At 54.8% G+C, this 12,166-nt stretch overlaps 1 pseudogene; it reads left to right on the top strand.

Moving 5' to 3' along the window:
* Positions 1-2,248: 2,248 nt before the first annotated feature.
* On the top strand, positions 2,249-3,926 carry LOC125541523 (3-ketoacyl-CoA synthase 6 pseudogene; annotated as a pseudogene).
* Positions 3,927-12,166: the final 8,240 nt, after the last annotated feature.

The following is a 12,166-nucleotide window of genomic DNA, read 5'->3' as shown; positions in this document are numbered from 1 at the left end:
GTTCCAGTTCCATACAAAAAGAGCAACCAATTATATTTAGGTCCGTGATGCTCCCATACCGGATCCGGAGCTGGAACATTTTTTTATACACGTTTAACCTGTCATTCCAATACATGAAACATTTTTGTGTACTCGTTGAACATTTTTTCAAATACATGATTAACATTTTTTTCAAACATATTTTTTTGGTGTCAACTTTTTTTCATACACATTCTATATTTTTTGTATAGATAAGGAACATTTTTTATACACATTTAACAATTTTTAAATACATGATTAACCCTTTTTAAAACATATTTTTAGTCAACTTTTTTGCATATATATTATACATTTTTTGTATACATCAGGAACATACTTTTTTATACACGTTTAACAGTTTTTAATTACATGATTAACATTTTTTAAACATATATTTTTTATGCCTACTTCTTTTGCAAAAACAATTAGCCCACAGCGAGCCAATTAGCTCCAGTCGGCCCACAGTGGGCCGACAGGACCCAATCAGCCCACAATGGGCCGACAGGGGCTAGTCGGCCAGCTGTAGGCCGACTGGAATCCAATCGGCCTGCTGTGGGCCGACGGTGTATTATTTTTGAAAATTTTTTACCCAGCGTAATATTTATGAAAATTAATAAAAAAAATGTATTATTTTAAAAAAAATTAGCCAGAAGTCGACCGCGCATGGTTCCATCTACCATTGGAAATCTTGTTTGATTTAGATGTGCTCTGAGCATAGGAAATGTACGTATTTTTTTTCATGGAATCGCGAAACATAGGCGCCAGAAATGCACATGCGCGGTCTTAGGTGACATCTAGATGGTTTTAATAAGTTTCATTTCAATTATTCAGAGAAAGAGTTACTGCACTTGAGTGAAGAAAAGTTATTTTGCCGATGCATGTGATACAACACTATGAGCATATTCTCACCTATCTCAATGTTGTAAGTGGCGGGGGTGTGTTTTACTGGTGTAGATCCCTTGAAAATAACGTTCCAAGCGCAACCTATGAAGAATAAGCATGTTGTGACGTACTGTCTCTTATGCTATTTCTGTTGAATGTTAATGATTCAGTTGGAAAAGTATCTTGTATAGCTAGTGCATGTTACCTTTTGAGCTTCAATATTGGATTGATACGAATAAGACAAACGCAGATTCCTGTCCAAAATACATCACAAAATTTAGGATGGTCATCTCAGTGGCGGATTTACAGGCAAGCGCTTAATTCAAATACTTACCTAGTTACCTTGCGTCAAATGTTGGTGGACAGATGTCTTTGGATTTGCAGATGTCACCTTATTTGAGATGGCGGGTGGGTGGCCACCGCTGTCTTAGGCACGGGTTCAGTAGAGCCCTGCCTGTTCAAACCCGCCGTGCTGTCATCCATAATTACGTTTGCCCTAATCCATGTGGTTTTATGTTATTTACTCTTGAATATTTAACATGCTAAAATTTAAATATGTAATTTTAACTATAGCTTTACCAGCAACAATAATTATCATATGTTGCTAAAAAAGCTTGAAAATACTTTGCCTTTGGTGATAGAATGGACATGAGACATGCACTTACGTTCATAGTTGTACAATTCAAAACAGGCTAAACAAGCACAAGCTGAGATCCTTGCAGTAACTAATATCAATGTATGAAACCAACCAAAAGATTACTCAAGTGAAAGGCAGAACGATTCCAAAAAAAGCAAAAGGGAGAAATTAGCATAAAACCATCATAATCGCGGTTGAAATTGCTGAAAACCATCGGTTTTCCCTTTTAGAAAAAACCCATCAGCCCACACGTATCATTGAACAAATAACATTAGAGATGCGCTTAGCATGTTTGATGCCCAAACTGAAATTTGGGACCTGCTCGACAGAGTCCTAGAAAAACAGATGGTCCACAGTATTTCGTAGGGTAACAACAAAATATCTCTGCAATATTTTTTGCTAGACGTCTTCTTAACTATCTGAATAAAGTGTTGCTGTGTCATGTGAAAAACATGGCTAACTTCACTCTTGTGCTGCATGAAAAACATTGTATGAAATACTAGTTCAGAAGTGGGCATCTATGGTCCCCTTTACTATTGGAAAGCATGTTTGATCTAAATATGCTATAACGACGTATTTCTTCCATGACGTTGCAATATAAGCTTCTGAATGCAAGGAAGCGCTGAAAAATTAAGTTCCCAATGAAACTGTCCCGGCTCGGGGTTTTGTATAAAACCCCCTTCTCGGCCCTCACTACTCCCATTATCCTATCCTCATCGCTCGCATCTGCATAATCCAACATTATGACCTCATTGTCCGATCTCAAGCACCTCAAACGGCTATACTATCTGGCTACCAACAAGTTCCTGCTCATGGCCACCACCATAACACTAGCAGCCGCCGTCCTCCTCCTACAAGCCGCACAATGGATTGCCCCTATAGACGTTCTTTCCCAACTGCGTGATCTCCGACCCATCAACCTACTCTTGGCTGCCATTCTTCCGACCGCCATGCTTAGAATCTACTCCTACCTCATACGTCATCCTAGAAATGTGTACCTTGTCGATTACGCTTGCTTCAGAACAAGCTACAAGTATCGAGCCCCAAAGGCCACCTTCCTCGAGCATGCACACATCTCACCATTCTTTGGCGAATCTACCACTAAATTCATAGCACGTGTGATTGAGCGCTCTGGCATGGGTGAAGACACATTGGTGCCACCTGCACTTTACTATGTCGAGCCAGACTGTTCTCTAGATGAAGGTCGCAGTGAGGCGGAGATGGTCATCTTCTCGACGATCGATGACCTATTGGCCAAGACGTGCATCGCCCTTGATGCGATCCACGTCCTAATCACCAACTGCAGCCTGTTTTGCCCAGTGCCATCCATCGCCGACCGGATCGTCAACAGGTATGCGTTGCAAGACGACATCCGCGTGATCAACCTCTCCGGAATGGGGTGCAGTGCAGGGGTGACCGCGGTGGGGCTCGCAAAGAACATGCTGCAGATCATTCCTTCGGGATCACATGTGCTGGTGGTGTCCACGGAGACCCTTGGTCCGGAATACTACAAGGGGAATGTGCGTTCCATGCACTTGGGAAACATTTTGTTCCGTGTGGGTGGCAGCGCCATGCTGTTATCGACTTGTAAGCACAGGGCCCGGTTCAAGCTTGCACACGTCGAGCGGACGCTCTTCGGTGCAGATGACGCTGCTTACCGGTGCGTTTACCAAGAGGATGATCCTGAGGGAAACATAGGGCTCACTCTATCAAAAGACCTCATGGCCATCGCCGGAGAAACGCTCAAGGCCAACATGACCGCAATCGGACCGCTCATCCTACCAACCTCAGAGTTGATCAAATATTTTCTATTTTCCACGGCAAGAAAGGTGCTCCACCGGAGGAAGATCAGGCCGTACATCCCTGACTTTCGAATGGCGTTTGAGCACTTCTGCATCCATGTTGGTGGACCAGCGGTGATCGACTCCGTACAGCTCGACCTCAATCTATCAGACGAGCATGTTGAGCCATCGCGTATGACGCTGCATCGGTTTGGGAACCAATCAAGTGCATCCGTGTGGTACCAGTTGGCCTACATCGAAGATAAGGGCCGAATGCGGAAGGGTGATAGGGTGTGGATGATCGGGTTCGGAGCCGGGTACAAGTGCAACACCGCCGTGTGGGTGTGCATCCAACCATCCCCCAATGCCAATGGACCATGGGCTAGCTGCATCCATCGTTACCCAGTGGATGTCTCCAAAGAAGGTGGTTTAGCTTAGCAAAGCTTTCACCCACAACGTGGACAAACTACAACATGTGAAATCACTATTCTTAACCTAAGAATAAAACTAGCTGAGTGGACCACTTAAGTATTCATCCTTGTAATAATGTGAGTTTGATGTGCCAAACATGATGGACGTTTTTATGGAACTCCTAAACGTTGTTGCCACATATGCATATTTCCTATAGATCAACCAAATGTTCAGAGAAAGAATACTACACGACTTGAGTGAAGCAAAATCATTTTGGTGATACATGCGGTAGTGCCATATGAGCATTTTCTCAGTCATGTGTAAAGTTTGAAAATTTTGAACTACAGGTAACTCATCTACAGCACATCTCCAAAAAGAATAAGCAAGCTACCGCTCATGGTATTTTTGTTAAATGTAAATGTTCCGGTTGGGAAAGAAACCTACACTCGACAAAAGGAACCGCTTCTTTTATCAATGTCTAATGTATCTGCTTGGCATCCAGTACAATTACCACTAGTCCAGTCACCTTAGATTACTGAAGTCATCTATCATGTACAGCAAGTGCTTGTTACCTTTCTAGCTTGAAATAGATCAAGGATTGTCGGTGTTCTGAGAACGGGGGTCTCCAGACTTGCCCGTCTGCGGCCTACGGCGTGGCTCAAAGGGGAGCCCAGCACGGCCCATCTCCACCAACACAAACCCAAGACCCTCGCGAGGGGCCAAGCCTCGCGGGACGGACAACGCGGAGCTTCCTCAGGCACGGCCTCATCAGGCTGGCTCACGAGGGGGCGGAGAGATTAAGGCGGAGTATCCCATGAGGTGCCCATGGCGCAAGCCATGACGACTCAGGGCGCCAGGCGGGTGCCAGCCTGCGTAGCGTCCTCCTTTCCTCTTTGGTGCAAAGGGGGCAAGCGCAGCCGCGGAGTACCGAGGCATCAGGCAAAAGTTGCCATTTCGGTGCAACGAGACCAAGACCAGGAGGACTACGAGACGGAGGTCACCGTGGAGCCCAAGACGGCGTCATCACCAGAGCTTTGCACATACGAAGACTACTTTTGTCAGGATAGCTGATACTTGCTGCCCCCCTTCAAATTAGCCCGCCATTGTTGGCTCCCTTCCCGCTCAATATTTGGGGAGGGGATCAGGGCCTCTATAAATAGGACCAGCCACCCACATAGCAAGGGGGTTCGGTCGGTTGAAAGAAGAAAAGAGAGAGAGAAAGAGAGAAAGGTGACTGAACTCCTCCGAGCAGTTCATCGCCCTAGCCAAGAACAGACCCTCGTGAGGCTGTTCTTTCTTGTATGGTTCATCATCATCAGCCTAAGAGGCAATCCACCACACCACACACTGGAGTAGGGTATTACACCACAACGGTGGCCCAAACCAGTATAAACCCTGTGTCTCTTGTGTTGTTCTTTTCTTAGTTTGGATCCTAGCATGGCGGAGGGGTGCAGGTAGGAGGAGGCGAAATCTCCGCGCGCACCCCAGTGTTCGAACCTCAAGGGTCTGCCGGAACCCGAAATCCGACATTTGGCGTGCCAGGTAGGTGGTGCGCCGGAATTCGTCTTCCACCGCCCCGTTCTCCTCCGACCGTCACGCCCATGTCTGACGCTCGCCGAGCCCGCGCCAAGCGCCGGGCCGCACTCGCTTCCCGCGTCGCCCAGACGGCCCCTGTCGGTGGGCATCCACGCCGTTCCCCGTCACCTGCCGTCAACGCCGCCACCGGCCCAGCGGGGGATGGGCAGCAAGCATCGTCCCGGCATCTGTCCGTGCGGCAAGGCGGCCGCACCGCAATTCCCACGCTCACCCCAGCTGGTTCTTCACCCCGCGCGCTCCGCGCGCCCATGGAGCCCCGCAACCTCTCCCCCGTCTATCGCACTGCGTCAACACCCCCGGTCATTGCAGCCCTCTTGGGCGGCTCGCAGGCGCCGCCCACAAGTCACCACGTCAAGCCGTTCATCCGCCGGGTCAGCGCCGCTTCCACGCGGCAGGGGGCTCCCCTGGATCGGGCGGCGCCCGAGACCGGCCTGACCTTCAGCTCGGAGGACCACCCCTCCAACTCGGCCTGCTCGGGTGTGCTCCCCATGCTGTGCACCCCCACCATCTGCCAGGTGGCCGTCACCAGAACCCTCATTGATGGCGGTGCGGGCCTCAGCATGCTCTCGGTCGAGGCTTTCAATCTCCTCTGCATACCCCAAGAACGGCTGCGACCCGGTCGGCCCTTCTCAGGCGTTGGGGGCGGATCGTCCAGCTCCTTGGGACAGATCCGGCTCCCAGTAACCTTCGGCACCTACGACAACTTCCGCACGGAGCTGGTCGACTTCGACATCGCCCCCATCGGCCTCCCCTACAACGCCATCCTCGGCTACCCAGCGCTGGCCCAGTTCATGGCAGCGACGCACCCGGCGTACAACCTCATGAAGATGCCCGGGAGCAGCGGTGTCCTCACCGTGCACGGGGACACCGGGGACGCTCTGCGGGTGCTCAAGCTCGTCTTCAAGACAGCGGCGTCGGCACAGCCCGCCGACTTGGAGGCCCCCGAGCCCAAGGGAGCTGCGCCCGCCAAGAAGAAGCAGCTGTTCACCCAAGACAAGGCAGAAACCAAGCAGATACCCGTCGATGAGGACGGGTCCTCCAACGCCACTTTCACCATAGGCGCCCACCTCAAACCCGAGCAGGAAGAGGCCCTGGTCAGGTTCCTACGCGCAAACAAGAAGGTATTCGCTTGGGAGCCAGACCATTTGGCAGGGATCCCCAGGAGTGTAATTGAGCATCACCTCAACGTGTGCCCCAACGTGCGCCCTGTGAAGCAGAAGGCCAGGCGGCAGTCCACAGAAAAGTAGGCCTTCATCGTCCAAGAGACCCGCAAATTAGAGGCCGCTGGGGTCATTCGCGAGGTCCGATACCCAAATTGGTTGGCCAACCCTGTCGTTGTGCCAAAGAAGGGAGGGAAGGAGCGCATGTGTGTCGACTTCACCAACCTCAACAAAGCGTGCCCGCAAGATCCATTCCCACTCCCCCGCATCGACCAGATCGTCGATTCCACTGTGGAATGCGACCTGTTATGCTTCCTGGATGCCTTCTCTGGGTATCACCAGATCAAGATGGCGGTAGAAGACGTCGAGAAGACAGCCTTCCTAACCCCGTGTGGGGTGTACTGCTACACATGCATGCCATTCGGGCTGCGTAACGCAGGGGCGACCTTTCAGCGGCTGATGCACATCACCCTGGGCCCGCAGCTCGGGAAGAATGTCGAAGCTTACGTCGATGACATCATGGTAAAATCTCAGGAGGCCAGGACCTTGATACAAGACCTGGAGGAAACCTTCGCGAGCCTCAATGCAGTGAACCTACGGCTCAACCCAGAGAAGTGTGTGTTCGGAGTCCCCTCGGGCAAGCTCTTGGGTTTCCTCGCGTCCCACCGAGGCATCGAGGCTAACCCGGAGAAGGTCAAGGCAGTGGAAGACATGAGCCAACCAAAGACCCTCAGAGAAATGCAGAAGCTCACGGGGCGCGTGACCGCACTAGGGCGCTTCATCTCCAAGTTGGGGGAGCGAGCGCTGCCTTTCTTCCAGCTAATGAAGAAAAAGGGGCCCTTCGAGTGGACTGAAGAGGCCGACAAGGCATTCCAGGATCTCAAGAGATACCTGACCAGTCCACCGGTCATGGTGGCTCCGCGCCCTCAAGAGCCCCTGGTGCTTTACCTCGCCGCCACTCCCTACTCCGCCAGCGCAGCCTTGGTGGCAGTCAGAGAGGAGCGTCGAATCAAAACCGCAGGAGCGGCCCAGGACGAGGCGGAACAGGAATGGGGAAGGCCCACAGAAATCGCTACAGCGGCTGAGGAGGATCAGCCGCTGTAGAGGGGCGCACCGGAAGCAGAAGAGGCCCCACTCCCAGATGGCCAGTCTCAGGAGTCCTCATTGCCTCAAGAGGCGCCAAGGTCTCCGAAGGGAGCCACCAGCACTGACGCACTCCACCTCGTTGAGCATCCAGTGTATTTCGTCAGCACGGTGTTGCGGGATGCAAGGGCACGGTACCCCATGCCTCAGAAACTCCTCCTCGCGCTGCCGGTGGCCTCGCGCAAGCTGCGGCACTATTTTCTGGGTCACCCTATCAAGGTCGTCTCGTCATACCCCCTGGAGAGAGTGCTCAGGAGCCCCAATTCAGCTGGAAGGGTCGCCGAGTGGAACATAGAGCTGCAAGCATTTCAGCTCGAATTCAGCACAACCAGAGTCATCAAGGGAGCAGCGTTGGAGGATTTTGTGGCAGAATGGACGGAGGCGCCAGGCCTCAAGGCCGACGAGGATCGGTCCCTGTCCCCGGGAAGCGAGGCGCCAGAAGGCTGGGTCATGTACTTCGATGGGGCGTTCTCCAGGCACGGTGCTGGGGCTAGGGCGGTGCTTATATCGCCCACTCAGGACAAGCTCTATTACGCCGTGCAGCTCTGTTTCCAGCAAGGTGAAAAGGTCTCCAACAACATAGCGGAGTATGAAGGTCTAATAACGGGCTTGAAGGCCGCGGCTGCCCTGAGGGTGAAACGCCTCACCATCAAGGGCGATTCGCAGCTTCTTGTCAACTTCTCCAACAAGGTGTGCGAGCCGAAGGATGAGCACATGAAGCCTACCTTGCGGAGGTCCGCAGGATGGAGAAGCAGTTCTGGGGGTTGGAGTTGCAGCATGTGCCCCGTGGCACCAATCAGGAAGCCGATGACATCGCCAAACACGCGTCCAGGCGGTTACCTCAGGAGCCTGGCGTTTTCGAGGAGCGGCTCTTCAAGCCTTCAGCCCTGCCGTCATTATCAAACACGGCTCAGCCCCGGGAGGAGCTCCCCCAGCCGCCTGCCTCAGGAGCTCCGGCCTGTGGCCCGGCCTCGGGAGCATGCCTACTCCTGACGATGGAACCTCAGGAGGGATGTTGGATCACGGAGCTCCGGAGCTACTTAACGCAAGGGACCTTGCCGGAGAAAGAGGAGGAAGCAGAGCGAGTGGCACGCCAGGCCACGGCATACTGCATCAAAGATGGAGAGCTCTACCGGAAGTGACCAAACGATGTATCCATGCGCTGCATCTCCAGGGAGCAAGGGAAGGAACTACTGGAAGATATACACGGCAGAGACTGCGGACATCATTCATCATCACGGACCCTCATCGGCAAGGCATTCCGCAATGGGTTCTATTGGCCCACCGCGCTCAATGACGCCGTGGAACTGGTGAAAGCTTGTGAAGCCTGCCAGTTCCACGCCAAGCAGATCCATCAGCTAGCAGGGGCTTACAGACTATCCCCCTTTCGTGGCCATTCGCAGTCTGGGGGCTGGACATCTTGGGCCCGTTTCCTCGGGCGCCAGGGGGCTACCGCTACCTTTACGTTGTTGTGGACAAGTTCACCAAGTGGGCTGAAGTAGAGGCTGTCCGCACCATTCCCGCGGGTTCCGCGGTCAAGTTCATCAAGGGCATCGTGAGCCGGTTCGGGGTGCCGAATCGCATCATCACGGACAACGGTTCACAGTTCACCAGTAACATGTTCAAAACATACTGTGCTAACCTTGAAACGCAGATATGCTACGCTTCAGTGGCGCACCCCTGAAGCAACGGCCAGGCCGAGCGGGCAAACGCGGAGGTCCTGAGGGGCCTCAAGACCAGGACGTTCAAGAAGAAGCTGGAGGCATGCGGCAGAGGTTGGTACGACGAGCTTCAGTCTGTGCTGTGGTCCATCCGCACCACTGCGACCAAGCCGACTGGAGAGACCCCGTTCTTCCTGGTCTATGGAGCGAAAGCGGTCCTCCCTCACGAGGTGAGACGTCCTCCACGCGGGTCCTGGCGTTCGACAAGGCGCAGCAGGATGCCATGCGGGGGATGGACCTCGTGCTGGGGGAGGAGCGTCGCCGAGAAGCCGCGCTGCGAGCGGCGAGGTACCAACAGGCGCTGCGGCGATATCACTGCCGCAACATCCGCCCCAGGACTCTCGAGGTAGGAGACCTCGTGCTCAGGCGGGTTCTCTCCAGGGAGGGACTGCACAAGCTCTCTCCCATGTGGGAGGGCCCGTTCAAGGTTGTTCATGTTTCCAGGCCCGGCTCCGCGCGCTTGGAGACTCAGGAGGGAGTGTCGGTTCAGAATGCATGGAACATTCAGCACCTCCAGAGGTTCTACCCCTAAAAAGGCCCAGAGCCTGTGAAGCAAGGCGAGTGCCTATGAAGCTATCGCGTTTTGGAAAAGGCCCAGAGCCTGTGAAGCAAGGCGAGTGCCTGTGAAGCTATCGCGTTTTGAAAAAGGCCCAGAGCCTGTGAAGCAAGGCGAGTGCCTGTGAAGCTATCGCGCTTCGGAAAAGGCCCGGAGCCTGTGAAGCAGGGCGAGTGCCTGTGAAGCTATCGCGTTTTGGAAAAGGCCCAGAGCCTGTGAAGTAAGGCGAGTGCCTGTGAAGCTATCGCGCTTCGGAAAAGGCCCGGAGCCTGTGAAGAAGGCCAATGCCTGTGAAGCTCGCTGCCCGTGACACTCTCACGTAATAATGAGTTGGGGCTATACACGCCCCGGAGTCTCAGGAGTGCCGGCCTCAGGCCCTGGGGCTCCCTCCCACGCCCAGTGGCAGCACTTAGCTCCGCGCTAGTGAGAAGACATCGAAGACTAGATTAGGTGCCGGACGCGGCTTTTCATTTGCTTTCCGCAGTTGGCTTGTTCCTTCTCATTCGAAGTTTTATTGAAGTTGTTGCCGTTTTTGGCTTGCGGTTCTTCGACCTTTCATTCTCCTGCCTCGATTTCTCTGGTGCAAAGCCTCGCGAGGTGGGGGGCAGCCAGGCGCCCTCGCGAGAGTCCCTATCCTAGTCATTCAAAGGGTTCGCGACCTGGGCCCCCTGCAGGAGCACCCCTCCAGTCCGTGCCCCTCGGGCACCGCGACACAGACGCAGGGCCTGGGTCGGTCGCCCCCACGGCTGGGGCCGGGAACCATCCGCGCGTGGGCACGTAGCCGGAAGGTACAATAAAGAAAGCAAAACGATGATTAACAGCAATAACCCATACACACCCCCACGGGGCACCACCCTACTATCCTTGTTACGCAGGAAAAAGGAAAAGGAAGAACAAATCTGGTGCAGCTCGCCTCGCACCGACCCGCAGGGAAGCCCGAGCTGCCTCCGGAGCTCAGGCGGACTCCCTCTCGCACTTCACCAGGGCGCGATGGTGGGCGGACACGCTATCACCTCCCAAGCAGATGCGACGGCGTGGAGGCTGACCACGGCCACCGCTAGAAGAGTCGCCGCCTGAAGAAGAACCGGAGAAGCTTGAGGAACCCTGAGCATCGCCGGCCGCGCGAGCGCTGCCCTCTCCATCATCACCGGAGCCGGGTTCCCAGCCGCGGTCATCACCCTCGGGGCAGCACCCTGCACAGCGACCATCTTCCCCAAACACCCTCATGTAGAGGGTGGCATCACCGTCGAACTTGAAGTGTAGGGTGCACCGACGGCCCAGGCCGCGCGCGCGGGCAAACGACTGCCAACCGCGGGCCAGGGCCAGACTCCCGACTGCGGAGACCTCCAGTGAAACCCATGAGGCCCGGCTGCAGCAGCCGTTGGCCTGAAGCCAGAGGCCGCCCGGGGCGCCGCCCGGGAGCTCGCCGAGGAGGAAGCGAGGAAGAGGAAGCCGGGTGCTAGTCGGCTCCGCCGACCACATGATGAACTCCGGCAGCACCTCGGCAGCGCGGAAGCGCGGCATGGGGGGACGCGCAGCCGGAGCGCACCCCTTGGTCGCAGTAATCCTCCCGCCACCGTGCTAGAAAGCGTCTCCGCGGCCGCGGGGAGCTGCCGTGGTGGCCACAGGATGTTTGCGGGGGCGCCCTCGGCTGCGCTTGGGCGGAGGAGAGGCACGCCCAGCCTGGCAAGCCTTCCCCTTCTCCGCGACCGAGAACCTCCTCGACGGGGCCATGAAGAAGAAGGAGAAGAGAGGGGAGATAAACTGGAAGGACGCGCGTCGATCAGTACTTATAGCTGGCGAGGGCCAACCGACGGCCCCCACGATCGCAGGTAATCATGACCCGTTTTTTTGCATGCAGGGACTTGTCCAATCCGTGCAGTTGCCGAGGCGTTGTGGGGAAGTGGAGACGCCCACGTCCAATCAACCGCCACGCGGCGCCCAAGGCCGCAGGCTGTTAGGGCCCGCGGCGCTTCGCTCCTGCCCTTTCGCCTCCCTGCACAGCCAAGTCCGGGCGCGCCTTGGGCCCGGGGCTACTGTCGGCGTTCTGGGAATGGGGGTCCCCAGACTTGCCTGCCTGCGGCCTGCGGCGTGGCTCAAAGGGGGGCCCAGCACGGCTCATCTTCACCAACACAAACCCAAGACCCTCGCGAGGGGCCAAGCCTCGCGGGGCGGACGACGGAGAGCTTCCTCAGGCACGACCTCATCAGGCTGGCTCATGAGGGGGCGGAGAGATCAAGGCGGGGTACCTCACGAGGTGC

This window comes from Triticum urartu, chromosome 5A (assembly GCF_056163025.1).
Source record: "Triticum urartu cultivar PI428250 chromosome 5A, HENAU_Tu73, whole genome shotgun sequence".
Taxonomy (NCBI): domain Eukaryota; kingdom Viridiplantae; phylum Streptophyta; class Magnoliopsida; order Poales; family Poaceae; genus Triticum; species Triticum urartu.
This window is presented reverse-complemented; position numbering and strand designations above follow the sequence as displayed.